Genomic DNA, 20,275 nt, shown 5'->3' with positions numbered 1-20,275 from the left:
TAAATAGCCCTCCAATTCCTACATCCAATTAACAAATACTGGGAAGTAGTTAGGCAAGAGTAATGAGTGAATAAATAGATAGATAGATAGATAGATAGATAGATAGATAGATAGATAGATAGTAAATATTTCCCCTCCCTTTGTGTGTAAATGTTTGTGTGTGTGTGTGAGCACATACCAAAAGTACTTGATATCATAAAAACAAAGAAATTGAAGTCTACATGAAAAACAAGACCCAAAAAATGGAACAAAAAAGGAACAAAACAACATACAAAATATTCAATATAAGAGCAAAAACACAACTTACAACAATACATTTAAATAAAGAAGGGATGGTGACTCTTTGAGAAGGAAACAGATGAGAAGGCACAGCTCTCATCAGAGGCTGTTGCAAAGAAGCTCACACAAGCATGGAGTGAATAGGACAGCAGGGGCACCAGCCAAGAGATCTTCAAACCCAGAGAACACACAGGAGAACTCCTGGAGTGCACAACCAAGAATTATTTCAAACTATATCAATACAAATTATACAGACCTAAGAAAGGTAAATCATAGGAAGAGATTTTAGATACAATGAAGGTAAGAAGGCTGCAGAGAATCTGATCAACATGTGTAAGAATAAGGACTTAATTGACATGCATAGAATGCTGCACACATCAGTGTGATAACTAAAAATCTCTTGATAAATGAGGAACAAAGAGGACAAAAGTGACTATGTGCCCTAAAGAGATTCTCACAAGTCCCCAAAGAACTGAAATCATAGAGTACGTTATCTGAAAACAATGGAATTAATCTGGATATCAACTCAAAAACAAGAGAAAACTTGAAAATTCTCAACTGCTTAGAAATTAGACAGTTGACTTCTAAATAATTCCTGAGTCAAAAAAATCACTGGGAAATTAGAAGATACTTTGAAAATAAAATTGAAATATGACACAGCAAAGCTTGTGAGATGCAGCTAAAGCAGTGTTTAGGCAAAATTGCATAACTTTAAGTGAATATATCATAAATAAAGAAAGATTGAAACCAAGTTAACTGACTTCAATCCTAAGAATCTAGAAGAACTTCTAGTATATCAGATCTAAAGGAAAAAGAAGGAAAAGAATAATAATAATGAGAAAAAAAGTAACTTAAAAACTAGTAAAAGTTAAATTAGGAAACAAAATAACAGTATTATAAAAATTAACAGAAATTAATAAAATCAGCCTTATCAAAGAAAACAAAAATAGATAATACATATAAAAATTAAAATAAAATATCAAAGCAGATCTATAGTCAGTAAAACCAAAGAGAGAGAGATTCTGGCTTTCACTTGAGGTAGAACCTTTTGGAACATCCATTCTGAATCAACATATACTTAATATAAAACACTTAATATGCAGGTTATCAGCTTCCACACAAAGTGCTGATGAAAAATATCTCATTGACAATGTATGACATGTGTTAATTATTGCATATTTCTAAAGTAAAAATAGAAGTCTTACATGAATCCATATGTGATCACTAATTTAGAGCACTAATTGGTAGTAATTTACACTAATTGAATTGATGGCACAAACAAGCAGATATATTTATATAAACTAAAATATGCAGATATTACCAAGCAAAAGCTGCAGATTTGTATACTTTGTTAATAGCCAGATAATGTAATTTTGAAATAGAAGTGCAAAATACTGGCTTCTTTTCTTACAAAATATTCTTTTTAATGTAAATTAGGTATTAAGATGATATGATTCTGGTCATATCAGAAATGATCCATTGATTCATACTTAATAGGCTAACAAAATGTGTTATTCAAACGCACAGTACAATCTAAATCCATAGAATTCTAGAAGTGTGAACCCCATGTCTGTAAAATGGAGATACTATGACTGCCTACTGCATACAATTGCTATGAGAAATAATTGGAACAACAGATATAAAGAACATAGTGCAACGTCTGGCATGTTAGGAAATTTAAAACCATTAAATATTAAATTTATTGTTATGTGACCTTATGTCAGATATTTCTAAAATGCATTGTCATTTTTATCAAATATAGGAAAACCCCCATTTTTATCATAATTTTAAATGTTTATAGGTCTGTCTTCTGTAATCTCTAAATGAAAAAGACAGCCCGTCTTATGGTTGGAAACCACCAGCACTTTTAGTGATCATGAAAAATGTTTGAATTCATTTATTTCTTCACAAGTAATTTGCTTTTATTACATTGGATAAAATGTATTATAAAATGATTTCTAATAAGCAGCTTTAAATGTCAAAGCTAAATATGTAGACATGTATTGTCTAATCTACTTTTAATGATTTTAAAATGAATATTCTAAATTTTTATTTTATAGTACCTGTCTGAAAAGGAGACAGAGCATCGAATTAAGTTAAAATGCAGAGACAATGAGGCTATGGTGTAATTATGTTTAAACATCTAGAGGAATAATTAACATATATTAGTTTAATGAAGAAAGCGATTATATTAACAAAAATTCAATTCCTTGATATTGTACATTTATATTCCATTGATGGTCAGCAATTATGGATCAGTTAGAGTTTTTTAATAATACCCTTTTAGTTCAGGATCTTTATGCCAAATATCAAGCCCCTGTGGGATGGCCAGTGAAAGATTTGCTAAACTCTGCTCCTTCATTCCTACTACATACCAAGCATTATAGTAAGTCTTCTACGTATAGTGTCTCTAACACTGAATGAACTATAAGGGCCAGAGAGAAGAGATAGAGCTCAAGTTATGTAATATGCCTAAGTCACCCCAGTAACAAGGGCATAGAAGGCATCCAGTGCAGGACTGTTTCATTTTTCATAATAGTAGGACTTTGCATTAATGTTCGCCTCTACTCTATGATGTGTGTTTACATTCATTGTCCTCTCGTTTTGATCCAGAAACTAGGCAAATCAAGTAAAGCTATCTGAATTACTGTTCAAAATAAAATTGTAGATCACTCCATAGTAGAATTCAGGGAGAATTTGATGAATTTCAGAGGAACCCTTCATCAGAATATTTGAAATTGAAAATTCTCTACCTTTGCTGAGACATGGGCTATCCAGTTTCAGACTAAGCCTAAAACTTCTCAATGACTTAATGTCACCATGACTCTCACCAGAAGCAGCAGACCTACACTCCTCAAGGTATTTCATGACACGCACATACAAGAGCCTTTAGAAGTTCCCACCTGGCTTCGCCCACTCCCATTCCCCCCAAGTCTTTCTGTTATTAACATGCTGGTACAGGTAGCAAACCTTTCATGAAAATCTGACCAGTTGTTATTTAAAGACATACTATTGTTCTATTAGCACAAGTTAGGTGGTTAAGATGTCCATAAAAATTTTATTAGATATTTAAATGAGATGTGTGTAACTTAATATAAAATACAGTTTCATTACCTACAGAATAATTGAGGTCTCTAGTCACATGCAGGATATTTTTAAAGAAGTATTGTGTTCCCATTCTTCATTCTCTAAGTTGCAAATTGAAAAAGAAAAATTCTAATAAACCAAAAATTACCTGTAAAATTAAACAGACCTGAATTAAGCATATTATATTATTTTTTCTCTTGCATGATAATCAGATTTGGTTTTTGATTGGTGGGAAGAGTTCAAAACTATTCTGCAGACTTTGCAACTCTAGAAAGGACAATTGCAGTAAAATTCTTCCAATTAAATAGGGTTCTTGGGAACACAAATTTGCTGAGTCAGAAGACTGCTTTTCTCAGCTTTCCTCATTTTTTAGAAATTACACATTTAAACCATAAAATAACAGCACTGTTTTACTGTGAAAGAAAAAGAATGACAAATACGTGACTACATATATCTCTCTCACAAGTTTTCAGTCAGTGCATGGTGATTCTCCAAAAGGACTGGGGTCAGGGCATGATAAATCCAAGTCCAAAGGCACTTCGGACTTTCAGCATCTGAAGACTGGGACTGGCACAGAAAAACTGAGAGAAATTTTCCAAGATGTGCTTGTCTTTCAACTCTGGAAAGCTAAAGGTGGGAAACCGGAGAGAAATTCCTCCTAATTCCCTCATTTCACTTAGTGTGAAGCATCCATACCCCAAAGATGAGGCAGGGCAGGAGGCTAGAGTTAAAAGAAAGCCAAGAGCAGGACTCCAAAGAGCCGGCAGTGTGCCTATGAAGGGAAGTTATCTTCTGATTCCTAAAGGTGGGGCGTGGCTGTAAAGAGCTAATGGTTTATCAGAATAACACCAGTCCTCAGATACCAAACCCTACTGAAGGAAAATTTCTAATCTTGCATTCAATGAATTTCAATGAAAAACTGAAACAAGTAAAATTTATAACAAATCCCAGACCTACTTTCACTATGGATCTTATTGATTTAGCTTATCGACTCCAGCAGCTTAGCACTGTAAGAAGTATTTCTTGCAGGTTTTGTTTTTAACATAACAACATAACAGTTTCTGTCGTTATTTTATGCAAAATAACTAATAGCCCCCAAAGCACAATAAAAAGAACATTTAACCCCAAATCAAGAAAATAAACTAATCAACATAGATAAATACAGAGATAACCACAAAATCAGAAATGTCAAAAAAGGTATTGAAAATAACTGTGATAAAATTTAATATGTCAGAAAGTGTCTTTAAAATAAATATGATAAAAATGCTAAAATATCTAAGTGGGAAAGGTGGCCAGCATCTGCTCAGCATGTGTGAACAGATGGAAAATTTCAAAAAAAGAAACACAAACTTCAAAAAAGAGAAGCAAAGGGAAATATTAGAAATAATATATAAGACAGAAAAAAGAATTCATTAGATGGACTTTACCACAGAATAGAGGCAACAAAGATAAAAGTCAGTGAACTTGAAAAAAGTTCAAGAGAAAGTATCCAAACTGAAGTTAAAACAGAAATAAGAGAGGGACAGGCAAACAAAAGAAAAACAGAGCAGCCAATGTCTGGGGCAAAATATCAAATGGTATAACACACGGAACTGGGCACAAACAAGGAAAAGTAAAATGGGACAGGTGAAATATTTAAAAAAATAGTGTCTAAGAGCGCTCCAAAATTACTGAATGCTATCAAATCACGCATCTAAAAAACTAAGCAAATTCTAAAGGAAGATGAATAAAAAGAAAACTCTAGCAAGACACATCACAGTCGAACTGTTGAAAAGCACAGCTGAGTAATAAGTCTTTAAGCAGCCAGAGGGAAATCACATAACATACAGACGAAGAAAAAATTAGCAATGACTGGACTGCTCTTTAGAAGCAGTTGAGGCCAGAAAAAAATAAAATTTCATTTTCAAAGTGCTGAAAAGAATTATCTAGAATTCCATAGCCAATGAAAATATTCTTCAATACTAAAAGGAGATACAGTGACAATTTCAAATGTACCAAAACTGAAATAATTTATCTGTAACTGAAATACATTGCAATAAAAACTAAAGGAAATATTTTAAGATGAAAGAGACAGAGCCTTAGATCTACTGAAAGGAGTTTCTTTTAGAATGTGTATGTGTGGACACGTGCATGTGGATATACTGCATGTGCATCATATGTACACATGAATACATTGCTTAGAACAGTAACAAACAATAACAGTGTATTTTGGGATTGGGGCGCAAGTGGATGTAAAATTATAATAGAAGAACACAAAACAGGAGAGAGGTATAGAAGAAATAAAAAGTTGTCCGTTTCTTACATTATGAGATAGAGAAATATTATTTAAAGGTAAGCTATAATAAAATAAAATGGCTAGTATCTCCAGAATAATCTCTAAAAAAATTAACACACAGAGGTAGAGCTAAAAGGCAAAAGAAGAGAAAAAATGGAATTTCAAAAATACTCAATTCACTGAAAAGAACACAAAATAGGAACAGAGAAACAATGGTAAAGTAGGGTAAGTGTAAAATATAACACTAATTTCCTGGGAAGCTTGCTGCTGGCTATAGGTCAGAGTTCTATTTTTATATATGGTCTGGCTATTGTCCATTTGTATATTTAGTCTCTCAGTCCTAAAAGAGTTCATGGTAAAACTTGAATACATTTAAAGGCTGGCATTTGAGTAAACATCTGTGGCCACTATGGTGGTGGAATGGATATATAAATATAAATACACACACACACACACTATATATATGTATACATATGTATATCTCATAAAACTAAGTAGACAGGGATTTATGACTAGGGAGGAGATCTTGCAATGCTAATTTCCTTATCCTTCTTTGCAGGAATTTAATCAATATCCTATAAAACAGAAAACATTCAGTATAAAAATGTATTGATTTGCTCATCTTAATGCTTCTTTGTAATCTATTTTCATAACCTTAGAAAGATATATTATGGTAAAATATTGTTCAGCTTGAATCCTAAAATTCCTTCACTTCAGTCCAGTTGCTTTTTCTTCTGTAAATCTCAAGTAAACATATATAGAGCTTTTATTAATCTCTCATAGGATGATGATTCCACTTAAAAAAATCATTTCTATGTATCTGTCTAGCTAGCTGTCCTTTTTTCTGTATATTTAGGGGCTTGAGTAATGTTTGAGTACTGGAGCTTTATCTCCTGCTGTTCTTGAATCCCAACCACCCTAGGGGCTTGCCTAGACTGAGCTGCTAGAAGGATTCATGAGAAGCACGTAGAGAAGACTGGAGTTTTCCTATTTACCCCAGGTCACCTGGCTTGGGCAAGCTGAGATTTCCCTAGATTAGCGTGTTTGAGCCCCAGACATGGGTGGAAGCCCATCAGGGATCTGAAAAACTGCCCAGCCAAACTCAGGCTAAATCACCAACCACAGTGAGTTAAATAAAAGACTATTGAAACCAAGAACTTACTGGGTAGTTTGTTACCCAATCCCAGAAACATGTACCACAAGGAGGGATTCCCATACCTATCACAACAAAGTCAGATAAAATTTGAATCTGTGACCATATGGCAGGAAGAATATGGAATTAGGTAATGAAATTGTTATAAGAGATTGAAAACAATGATTCAGTGCAATGACAAAACAACTGGTAAAATTGTTGCCTGTGGTAGCATGTATGACAAAAAATGTACAAAGCTACATTGTCTAAAACAATAGCCCCTAGCTACAAGTGGCTATTTAAATTTGAATTAGCTAAAATGTATTGTTTATTCAGTCACATCCCCACTCCTCAGTTGCCTACTAGATACATGTAGAAAGTAGAAACCATTTTAGACAGCACAGATATAGAGCATTTCCATCATCTAGTTAATATTGTTGAAGAAACTTTTGGATTTGAGCAACGTGATTGCTGAAATTGGCAGACTTTCAGAAAGGCAGAATGCAAATAGGCAGAATGTCGAAAATGTCAGGAGGTTCGTACTGGTTACGTATAGTAAAGAACTGAAAGGGGGAAAATGAGCTAAGGAAAGAACTAGCAATTTTACCTGCAGAATCTTGAGAAAATATAGAGAGTCCAGAATTAAGTGGATTGGAAAATACAAATATGTCCTACTGCCAATCTTTCTTGCTAAATCATGAAAATAGAATACAATCTGGAGGCAAAAATCAAACCAAGGTCTTATAACACCCTTTGCTAAGGCTTCTAACACCTAAGGTGATGCCGGTTAGGCTCTTGGAATTGTAAAGCAAACCTCTAGGAACCATAAATGCATTGTCATATAACAGCTAAAATCAGTTCTTAAGTGTAGAGAGATAAAGGAATGAATGTCTGAAAAACAATGGGCCTTTGGTATATGGAATTTAAAATAACTGTATCATGGGAAATGCGCATAATTTGAAGGGGCTTATATTGGAAAATAGTATGATATTAGTTTAAAATGATGCGATGTTACCCAAAATGAAAAAAGGTGTCTGAGGCTCCAACTTTCTACAAGAAGAAGCAGTCTAAGAATGCTTCTCAAAGAATAAAATTTTTAATAAAGTCTCATAAGTGACAAAGAAAGTTGAAAAAGGAAGGATGTTCCAGAAGCTGGAGCCAAGAATCAAACAGAATGCCTTACTGGAGAGGCTTCTCTAAAGGACATTATGAAGCCTTGATCTGGGAACACTCCCTGTGCCCACCCACATCACAACACTTGCTCCTCAAGACTTCAGGCTTGTTGTGGACCAGTGACTATTACATTCCTCCCCTAGTCTCCTTTTTAAATAGTAGTGTTTACTGCAGTTTTCCTGTTCCTGTCTCATAGTTTAGTATATAGAAATTGGATAAATTGTCTCTTTACTTAATTGGTCTCCAGATCAAGAGAGGCCACATCAGAAGAGCTGCACGCACCAGGATACAGGTGATGATATCCTGCGCTCCAAGCCTGATGCAAGACTGGATGAGGTTTTAGACATCCTGGATGAAGTGGAGCCTCCTTTACACATGACAGTGTGTGGCTAGAGAGTGGACTGTGACTGAGAAATTATATTGATGACCCAGTATTAATTCTTCCATTGTGAGTGGATAGTCTGAACCACTTTTTGATTGTGGGTTCAGTCATATGAATGGTTTGGCTTATTGAGGCCAGCAAATGGGATGCCCAGTGGCTTACAAACTGTGGTTTCCTCTCTCACTGCTCTTGCACTAAGACTCACTCTAGGCACATCCCCAGTGTAGTCTGCTGAGGAATGTGAGAAACATGTTGAAGAGATGCAACATCCTCTTTATGTCCATTTATGCCAGTTGACCCAGTTGTCCTGTTGATACCATCCTAGAACAGCTGGTGTCGAGTTGACTCTTGGACATGTAGGAGGATTCAGGGGAGCCCAGATGAGCCATTAAAGCATGCTCAGCCTAAGTTATTGATCCAAAGGGAACTAAATATATGATTCTTTTTTAAAGCAATGATATATTTGATGGATTATTATGTAAAAATAGCTAATTAATTCAATAGTCTATAGTATTTATCTGATTTTCCAGTTGTGTTACATTCAAAAACAGAAAATAAGGAAATGCTGGCAGACTCCTAGTCTTCAGTAGTTTCTCTTTCCAAGTATTCACTACCCATTCTTTTTTGGGCTTCTAGGCTCCAGTGTTTTGTGGTTATAAAATCCACTGTGTTCCCTCTCTGTGAGAACTGCACTTTTCAATTTTCAAGGATCACGCTGACCTCTCCAACTGGAATTATTTTACAGTGATTTCAAAAGTGAAAAATAAAGTCTCACCGTTTCTCTGAATTTTTACCTCCTCTTGTAGCTCCAACTTTATTAGAATGAATTCTTCATAGATTTCGAGAGTTTTTGTGCTGAACTCTGTAGCTAGTGTGAAATATAAGTTATTAAAAAGTTTCAGTGTTTCTGAGGACTTCGAGTTGCTGTGCATCCTTTCCATTAGCAAAAAGGGAGATAAAATAGGTATTGTGTTTTGTCTGTTTCACTGGTTCATAATGACATTCTTCTTAGTGTTTTATAACAGCATCTCTTATAATAGTCTGAAACTTAATCTTAAAATCCTGATGGTTAAAAAATTACCAAATTTGGTTGATACTGTGACATGTTTTCCTTAAAAGTTTTCTATAATTATCCTTTTGTAGTGGTTCACTCTTTCATTAAAGGGTGGTGTTTCCTGTGTTCTCTCTTGGAGAGTCATGGAAATGTTATAGATGCATGTTGTCTTCAACAGATTGTTCCTTACATATAGGTCTTTCTGTGACCAAAAGAAGAGCAGATTAATATCATCCTGCCTAAGAGTGTGAGGATAGATATTTGAATATTCTGGAGAATAAGATAAGGCAATCAAAATAACACAGTCAAATAAGAATTGACCGAAGTCTCAGGATTTTTCAGGATCAGTGTTTCTCCTCTTAGCTTCCAATTTTTCCCATCATCATCTTGCCTTATTATTGATACCTTGACGATTTAAGAAACATGCTGTAAAATGTATCTTGATTATTTTGGTCAGATATTTTTCCCCCACCATTTTCTGGTGGTCTGCCTGGAAGTACCTTCCTGCAGGAGGGCCTCCTAGACACCTGACAATTTTTCTCTACCCTCTTGTGAGAAGTATGGCTATATCTTCGTCTTTGTTGTGTGTGACATGTATTCTCTTAAAGTAGGGCATTTTGGGGGACATATGAATACAAATTTTGTGAATTTTTATATTTGTTTTCCAGTTCCTAAAGCATTCAGGCATTCAATTTGAAGTCTGACACATTGTCGAAAAAGAAGTTTTTAAGATATCCCAATTTTCTCCAATCTGTTTATCACATCTCGTTTCTATCTTATGATGTTCACAATTTATTAAAAAGTAAATGTGTTCTTCAATATCTATCCAACTAACAATAGGTCCAACCATCGTCATAGAGACATTCAACAAAACCATTATCTACCAGCTTAATAATGGTTAACCTAATCTTACTTAGCTTTCTGAACTTCAGTTTCACTCCATATAGAATAGGAATAATTTAATCACTTTACATACATCATTTTAAAGATTAAATAAGATACAATATACATTTGTATCCCAAAGTAGGTAGGGAATGCATTTGATCTCTAGAAGGTCAAAATAGAGAAAAAGGAAAGATTTTCATGGTTATACAAATTTAACCATTAAATGATGGTGATTGAGCATATTAATTCCTTCAAATTTTATGACTAAGAGGAAATTTCAGTCTTCAGAATAGAGAACATATACTATAAATATTTAGAGTAAATATTACAAAACTGTATATATTTTCAGAGAATATTTTTTTGCGTGGAAATTATTTCTGTGTATCAGCAAGCAGTAGCCTGCATTTGTTACCTTTATATTCTCAACTTGTCCCACTCTCAAAGAAAATACACTTACTTAATTTAGTGATTATGGGTTCGTCACTAGTTGTGGGTTCTGGCCAGCAGAAGTCCCACTGAGATAGAATGAATTACTCGAGATTCTGTGGAAAAAGTCAAGAGAGCAAGAGGGAGTCGGGAGCCAACTCCACGAAACTCTCAAATGCTCCCACATTTACTGTGTACAGTCAAAGGAGAAATCACTAACAGTTGTGTGATGGAATGCAGGAATTTAGGGAAAGACAAGGTGGGATCAAGATTGTAGAGTCTGGCTCAAGGTCAGAAGACCCTTTATGTCTTGGTAAATCATGTTCGTGCTGGCATCAGCGAGCCTTACAGCTTGTCAGGGCAGAACATATGAGAAGCAGCTGCTTAACAACTTTTTTCTTGGACTCAGGCGGCTGTGCATGTCCTAGGTTGCCCTGCTCTGGGGATCTTACCCGCCATTGGCTAACCAGCTTTCTCACCTCTGAGTCTGCAGCTTTTTATAACTTGTTTACCATTCCAGCCCAAGACTGGTTCCTTTGGGGGCCTACAGTTTATCTTTAGGGAAGTCATGGGAAGAGGGGAACAAGATACATTCTTATAGATATGTTAAAGCAGACCACCAGACCAGCCAGTTCCTTGCTTTGGGGATAGAAGACTATCTAACAGGCACGCCCAGTGTTTATAGCCGAGGGCCTGGGTCGTTGCTCTGCAAGGAGCACAGTGCTATCTAAAACCTCAACTATGCAAACAAGGCAGTTACTAAGCACATTTGTTCTTCTTTAAGGAGAGAAGTGGCTGGGATCTGTTACAATTTGTTAACCCAGTCATGGGCTCCCACAAGTGATACAGTGTTAAAGACTTAAATAACCCTTTTTGAAAGTTATATGATTAGTAGAAAACACTACTTATTAATTTAACAAAATAGCAGAGTTTTATGTTAAGATTTAGGGTACTACCCTTAAAAAATCTAAAACAAAATTTTCAAGAAAATTGACAAGAGTCAGTGCTTTATATTAGAAACAGAAACTCTCAAGTAATAAACTTCTGATTGAAATACAAAAAAATAAAATGTTCATTACAAAAGGTTAATTACAGAAAGCTTCTAAGTAATTGGTAATTAATATTCCAACAGGATTTTTTGTTTTATTATTTAAAGTAACATTTTAGTAATAATAAAGGCAAACTTATATTCTTACATTTAAGGCAGCATAATTAAAATTTTTTCCCTAAGATTCAATTTTTGGATCATGGTACACAGGTGATTTTTCTGGCACATTTACATGTTGGATGAAAGATGTTGCCAGAACATCTAATGTGAGCAACAAAACAGTGTTTTTTTTCTTTCTGATTTATTCTGGGTAATACTGGAATTGAAACAAAAGTAGGATTCAGATATACATACATACATACATACATATATATATATCTTTTGAAATTTTAATGTAGTCATTTTGATGTTTAGGAAATATACTGATGATTAATTATTTAATTTCAAGTAGCAAGTATGAAATTCAATTTTAAAAGAAGTATTTTCCCCCTCAGAATGGATGATGACACACACAGTTTAGAAAATCACCCAAAATTACCCAAATAAAAGATTATCAATGAAATTTTGAAACAAGTTTATCTTCAACTCTCAAATGTTGGAAATTGATTAACAGTGTAAAATGTTGAGATAATTTCTAGGAGCAGAGTAAAGGTGACTGCCTTGAGTTAGATGTGGATGACAATGAGTGAATGAAGATGAGCTATGAAACAGAGTGAATTATTTAAGACCCAGATAAAATATAACCTCCCTTAGAGATTAATCAGTTTCTAAGCTTTGGGCAAGATAAAGTAACACAGAATAGATGGAGCAAAACAGACCTTGACAGCCTTAGAGAGCATAAAAGAGAATAAGAAATATTTTAGACTGAGGTAAGCTAATTGAGGAACGACAGCTGGGAACTTAATCAACTCTGTATTTAATTAATGTGACAAAATTCCTTCACGAACTGTAAAACTGATGTTTCCCTAAAATGGCCCGTGTTCCACTGCACTGTAACCTGTTTGGTCCATGGCCACACATGTTCTCCCAGCCCTCCGTGGTCTCTGTGAACTAAGACCCGCAGATCTTTTGGTGAATGATCTCTTTCCTTCTACAGCCAAAGAAGCACTTCCCAGTCAGGCTGGGCCAAGTCTTGATCTTACTCCTCCAATTAGAAGCCACGAGGGGAGATACGGGCAGATCTGGAAGAAGACAAGCATCATGACCATCTGCTGAAGGTGAGGCATTTTCATGGTCTCGAGAACGACCTCTCCTCTAGGAAGGGGGGTGGGGCCACTTCTGCTGGCCCAGAGGATGCAAGGCAATTTGGTACCCTGGCTCTATCACAGGAGTCAGATGATACGACCTTGTCAGACCTTCTAATTTGGCTTTCTTTTGAATTTTTTTAATCTCACAATTATTCCTGGACTTAATTTTCAGCATAGTCTGTTCCCTGCTGCTGGAAATGAAAGACCAGTTAGATACTGACATGAAGACCTTCTGGCTTCCACACCATGCCTTGAGTTAATAATTGACTACCATGGGCCTGTCATTTTCTTAAAGTTTCAATGGCAGTTAACAGCAGTGAGCTGGTTTCATGATTCTTGTGTATTTACCAATTTATCCATGTCTTTTCATGCTCAGTGTGATGCATAACTCAGTCCATCCTTTTTGCTCATCTCCATCCCAGTTCACTTCGGGTTATTGGGCCATCGGGCATCCCAGTCATTCTCAGTCACCCCAAGTCATAGGGTCCATCTTGTCATCTATCATGTGAGTGAACTGATTCTAAGATTCTATCCTAAAGGGTCTGTTTCCTAGGACCACTTCTGGTAGCAGCTCTTTGCTTTGAGTTCCCCCGAAAGCAGTCTTGGAAATGAATTTATGAGTACAGGTAGTTTGGAAGGTGAGGTCGGAAAACAATGTCACAGGAAATGAGTGAGGGAAGACAAGAAAATGTCATAAAGTAAGTTATCACTGTGGGCAATGGCAGTTCGGACCTTTTGGGGAAATCTAGGAAGCAGCAAAATGTGCATCAGAATTTCAGAGAGGTGAGAGATCTAGGAAATTTTCCAGCTCCTATTAGTCCATGTTTGAAGGGTCCTCCTAGAATATATCAACTCCTGAACACTTCTGGCCTGCCCTTCAATCATCAGGCAGAATGCGAGGGGCTGGGGATATGAGCAGAACAATGATGGCATGTGCTATAGTAAGAAAAAAAGAGTTAATTAAAATATTTAATAGTCCTTGTACTATCAAGAAGGATAAAGTTTTTGATTAGCATATGCCTTTGATAAGTATTCATGTTTTAATTTCTGGGATAACCTATTTTAAAAAAAACAACAGTTATTTGGAATAAATATCACACTATGCTTTTAATTTTCTTTTATCTCTAACAGTAAACAGCTCCTTGATAGGTCAGACTTATAACTTGGTCTTGGTCTCTTTTCCCTTGTAACAAATTTTCCAAATGCCATTAGGCTCTAGAAGTTTTTGTATTTATTTTCCAGAAATGCTTAGAAATATCAAAATGTCACTTAGAATGAATCTTAAACACTTGGCCATATCATGACACTAGAATACTTTTTTTCAGACACACAGAAATTCAAAAAACATTCAACTGAGCACATTTTTTGAAAAAATAATTAGAAAATTGGCTCCAGCTGCCTACATATTTTTATACCCAGGTTCATACGGCATATAAACAAAATGAGATTCCCATCAGATTTTTGGAAACTAATATTCACCATTAATAAACATGGAACCTTACTTAATGATACCCAAGGGAAAAAATTACGAGCCAAGGATTTTATAATTAGCTGCCTTTTCTTTTAAATCAAAAGCCTACAGAGAAACAATTTTGAATATACAATATCTCTGGAAATAATGGCTTCCTAATGATTCTACTACTGCAGGATGTGTTCCATTTAAATAAGAGATGACTGGGGAGACCATACCAGACAGAGATGACTGATGGTGAGTGCTGAATACTTTTGATTATAACATTGATAGCAAACAAATCAAAGGCTGTTATATTACACTAAAATTATCATTCTAATCTGTGTTTTTATTGTTTTCAAAAAGCATGCACTCCTAACATGTCATATTTAAACAGAGAATTTCAGCATAAAGTGCATATAATACACTACAGAGTTTTGCACCATCTGCACTAGGACTTCCAGCAAAGCAAGGTGTTGTTTTTTATCCCTTGAAAACAATTCTCATCTAGTCATTTGCTTGGTTAATAGGGATATTTTCATTTCACTGTGGAAGAACAGATGCGTACCTTTCATCCTGTGTCGCTGTAGGAGAAGTAAGCTGAATAGTAGTTTGCCTGTGGAAAACATACCACTATATTAATGCTGGAGCTACACGGTCATTCCTGGACTCCAAGAGGAGAGGGGTTGAATTTTCGTTGCTCCTTTTGGAGACCATTAAATCAAAAGTATTACATCTGAAGATATTTAGGAAGCACTTTAACTACTAAGTAACTTTGGTTTCTTTATTTTTAAATATAGTTCTTAGAGCAGCACTAAGCCAATTAAAGACTCCCCCCAATTAATTCTCATATCACCCCTGTAAAGTAAATGCCAGTGGTGTAACAGAAGAACTCATTACACACATGAGCAAGTTGAGGCAGTGGGAAGTTTGATGTTAATGCCAAACAGCATGTCATCAATGAGGCCAGGACCAGAAGCAAAGCTTTCTAATTCCCAGCAGTGCTCTTGCCACTAAAACCAATGATTTCTTCTGTAAGAATTGCAAAACTGTTTTGTAAGTTGAAATGTGATGTCATTTTTTCCCTCTGAAAAGAGAGTAAGGCCTTCATTTGCTAATCAAAGCTTTTGCAATCACAAACTCTTGAGTAAAATGGTGGAATGTGATGTTAGGTGATAGAGTTGGAACCAGGATCACAGTCTATGAGCAATCACAGTTTCAAACCCCTGACCACAAAGCCTTAGAGGAACATTGATAGGGAATTTGATAGATAATGTGTAACTAGCGACATTCACGTAATTGTCGCTGTGTCCTTGTGTATTAGTATTGCAGAAATGTAGTTTGGCACCTGGATGGTCTTATCTGGTTTTGGATTAATGATTGCTGTTTTTAAAACTTCCTCTTCTTTTTAAATTATTGGCATACAAATTCAGGTGATACTGTAGAGAATAACAGAAAACAGTGTATTTCACCTTATTTAAGGAACATGCCTTCAAAGATCCCATGTGAACTTTTTTTCAGGTTTACTTTATAGAGCAGAGGTCAAAATTTAGCTATGTGTTAGTACAGCCCAGTCAATTTTGTTTCCTGTGTGCTTTTTATCCTTGTGCAGAAGTGACCACTTGTTTATGATTACAGAAGGGAAGGCACTATCTTGCCATATATAACTAATTTTTGGTTTTGTGTCACAGTCGTGACAGTCAACACAGTGAGAATCAATTTCAAATGATTCCTCCAAAGTAATACAAGTGGTTCATGACAGTTGTAAATAGAAACCAGATGTATGTATTTCCATGCCACCATTTGACTAGAAATGCTATGGAGAAACATTACAAAGAAAGAGAAAAACTATACATAGATCAGTTGTCCAAATTAGATGATTACAAAATATAAAATATATAACTTTTAACACAGTGTTTGGCTCACAGCATCTGTTACAGATTCATGTATTTAGGATGTCTTTCAATTATCATTTTTGGCTGGAAAACAGAGCTTAAAGCAGGCACATAAAAGCAAAACAAAACAAAAAAATCTTTTAAATTTACCTACTATTCTGCTCAAATACTTAATATCCAGTAGCAAATGTACATGCTGCTACAGAAACAATGTCTTTAAATCATCAACCTTTGGACATCTCCATTTTTTTTTCTATAGTTAGTCCCCTTAAATGCAATTAATCAAATACTACTCATGAAAATCACTTTGTTAGCAGCTCTGAGACTGTGTCCGGTATGGTAGCCACCAGAGCTCCAAGTGACTGTTGAGCACTTGAAGTATAGCTAATGTAATCAAAGAACTGAATTTTAAACCTTAAAATTTTTTTACATTAATTTAAAATCAAATTAATTAAAAATCAAAGCAGCATTTTTTTTATTAAACACAGCTTTAGTGTTTTGCAGGAATACTTTTTCACTTTAACCATTGCATCATGACAGCTATTATATTGTAGTACTCAGGCATGTGCACCATTTCTATTTTTACACATTAACTCATTACTAATGTACTCAACTTATTATATCAATGGATTGATTCATTTTCAATGCATTTTTTTTTCTACACAGCAATTAAATTCTGTGTGTTCATTTGAATATTGTACCATGAGTTAGTCATACTTAGGTAAATTGTAATGGTAATTAAATTGAAATATGTGTTATTTTAATTATAATTAAAGTATTTTTCTAGTTTATAAATATGGACAAATTTAAAAATTTAAAGTGGAGGCATACTGCTGGTATACAATCAAGTGGAGATGCAGAAACTAGTTTGCTGTCATAAAGTTCACAATGAATGGCAATTGCAAATTGCTCTAGAAGGGCAAAATAAAATGTTTGTTTTGAAAAAAAATAAAAAACATTAAAGTGAATAATTTTAAGAGACATTTTTAGCAAATAGATAGTGGATATGATAAAAAGTATTCTCTCTGTTGTCAAAAAAAGAACTGATGACATTACCATCCGAAATAGGAACTAAATGTCCAACAAATAATTTTTTAATGATTTAACAGGTTCTGATTTGGTAACTTTGACCAGCTGTAGAATGGATGTCTTGGATTTTTGAAAAACCAAACAAAAGAAAAAAGAATATTTTAGATAGATAGTAAAATAATTATTTCAGTTGAAGCAATTTTGTTAGAAAATTATGAAAAAAGGCATATATATATATATAGAGAGAGAGAGAGAGAGAGAGTTTACAAAAAGTAAAAGACTTATAATTAAGCCGCCAAAGAATGCTTAGAATATAAAACATTTTTTATGTTATCGAAAATCAATTGATTCAAATTTGAAAAATTGCAAGTACTTTTCTTGGGAAGAGTCATTTGTAATAGGGGAGATACTGTATAATTAATACTTTGGGTATCTTTTGTCTCAAAACACTTGCATATTTATGAAGAAAAGTTATCAGTTTGCAACCTAAAAAATTTCTCCTATGATGTAGACATTTTTAAACATTTTGCAATTGCATATGAATAAGCTACACTTGAAATTCCAAGAGAAAGAAGTTTATTTATAACCTGGTTAGACAAGTACGTACCAAAATTTATGGTGAGTTGAACCATTTTAAAATAATAATGATTTTAAACATTTCATAATGATTTATTATGCAAAATATTTTAATTTTCAATGTAAAATGAGTGTAAAAACTATCAGAAAATTTAAATAATCAATTATTAGTAATAATGGAGTTAGAGTTTCTTATTATTTTTTAATGTGGCATCTAGAAAATTTTAAATTATAAATGTGGCTCACATTATATTTCTATTGAACACTGCTCTAAGAGATAGCAGTGTGCTTAAGCCTCACTTTCTCTTCTCAGTGAGCTTATAATGAGGGAGATAAAGGTATACCGAAGTCTAAAAACCTAGAAAAAAGGCACAGCAAGTAAATGAGTTTTTTGGTTTTTTATTTTTCCCTAAGTCCAACCTATCCTAGAACAAAGAGTCCTCCTGTTTCAGGGAGTCCTTGAGATACATTCTGAGAATGGATAACATCTGAATTTTGGGGAAAAACATGAAAAACAGGAATGTAACGAGACCAGTGCATGGATACAATACAGTGACACATGTACTGTTTAGATCAGATATTTTGTTTCAAAGGAGATAAGACAGCAAGAATGAAAAATTATAGACTAGGTTGTGACTTCTAATCTTGAAAATGCTACTGTATAAAGAATATGAACAGTACCCTGTTATCATTAGGGGCAATTAAGAAATGTTGAAAGAAGAATGGTCTGCTCATGTGATATTTCAGGAAGACTACCCTGGCATTAGGGTGTTGGGCGGATTAACTTGGAGGCCTAACATGAAGAAAGTGCTTCATTTTTGGCTTGTCAGTCAAGGTATCAATGTATAAACACATGGATTATGGTGTTTATAATGCACAAAAGAAGAAATAGATGTACGAATTGGAAGTAGAGTTTGATTTTTTTTTAAATAATTGAAAGATGTGTTTAAATAGGCCTTAGAGAGTGATGATATATGGGGAATGCAATACGGGGCTCAGCCAAAGATGAATGATGATTCCATTATGGCTGAAGTTAGAAAAAAAGGTGTATTTTAAAAATATAGTAAATGCCAGCAGGTAGCTGAAAATATAAGACTTAGAGGAAATAGGTCAGTATCAGATATATATACTGGGAGTCTTCCTTAATGAGATGAAAGTTAGAATAGTGAGGAAAAACTTGTCCCCATGGGAGAAATTATAGGACCGATTAACAGACTGAAGATTGATTTTTAGGAATGTATTTATTTCGTGGCCAGAAGAATAAAGAACATCAGTTAATTAGATTTAGTGAAGTTGGAACAAGAGGAGGAGAAAAAAAGAAGATCTGAGTACAGGAAGGTAAATGGGATGAAATAGCTGAGAAAGAGAACATAGTACAGAACATTGAAAAAATCTGAGATGAAAGATCTAAGAACAAAAAAAAAAGAGCAATGAAGGTGTAAATCATAAAGTTATTATGAAAGTTGTTATTTTATACACTTAATTAAGGACATATATTATCTTCTCATAAAAAATAAGAATAATGAATTCTCCCAGGAGACACTAGCAAGAAGAGAATCTGATGCTTGGTTAGTTTACTAAATTCAAGGAATTATTATAGAAAAATTCCCTAACTTGCTAGATTGCTGATCTGGAACTCTTGAAGTGGTCATAGTTAGCATTTCTACTATCTACCACCTGAAAGTTTGTACAGAGCTCTGTTCCACACAGAACTTTAGGGACTTGGGCCAACAGAAGTTGTGTCATCTTCTAGCTTTACCATCAAGAAGATTTCACCTCTGCTGCTCTGGCATGAAATGACACAATAGGGAAAGAGGCTATGGAATTAGATGCTTAAGCTGAGAGGTGGCAGATGTAACAAACACCTGCTACCTAATAGGTAGAACCAGTCACATGGTCCCAGCTGAATGAAAACTCAGAAATAGAATTGTCTGCTTACCTGGAAGGTAAAACAAAATGAAAAAAGTCGATATTGGTGATAAGTAGCAATATCTCAGATTTTAGTTCATTTAAATTAAGAAAAGATTGTTGGAGATCTTTGAGGATAACATTGTTATCTCAGAAATTTTGATGTATGCAGAAATGAGCAAAATGTAGTCACTGACTAGAAATCATTCACCTTAGTTGAGCTAAAATATTAATATAATAATAATAAAAAAGACATGTATATCCCTAACACATATACTTGACAATAAGAGACTGATTTAGTCATTTGGTGAAGATTTTACTTTAATGAGCAGTGTGCATATATAATAAGATAAATGTAGAAAGAATATGTCAAAATCACTCAAGACTATACAGTTTTATTATTCCACAGAGATCTTTATAAATTACCTT

General features: G+C 34.4%; 1 protein-coding gene across 7 annotated transcripts in view; it reads left to right on the top strand.

The window, feature by feature from the left end:
- MSR1 (macrophage scavenger receptor 1) overlaps window positions 1–20,275 on the top strand; it is a 250,059-nt gene that overhangs the window by 86,143 nt on the left and 143,641 nt on the right. For 6 of the 7 annotated variants that reach the window (XM_072950374.1, XM_072950377.1, XM_072950376.1 and 3 more), the window contains 2 exons: window positions 12,838–12,958; window positions 14,636–14,696. The gene's annotated coding sequence lies outside the window, so the exon portion shown is untranslated. The remainder of the gene's footprint in view (window positions 1–12,837; window positions 12,959–14,635; window positions 14,697–20,275) is intronic. The other variant, XM_072950378.1, reaches the window with a different exon arrangement.

Source organism: Vicugna pacos, chromosome 26 (assembly GCF_048564905.1).
Source record: "Vicugna pacos chromosome 26, VicPac4, whole genome shotgun sequence".
In the NCBI taxonomy this organism is placed as follows: Eukaryota; Metazoa; Chordata; class Mammalia; order Artiodactyla; family Camelidae; genus Vicugna; species Vicugna pacos.
Note: the sequence above shows the minus strand (reverse complement) of the source record. Positions and strands in the feature narration are given on the sequence as shown.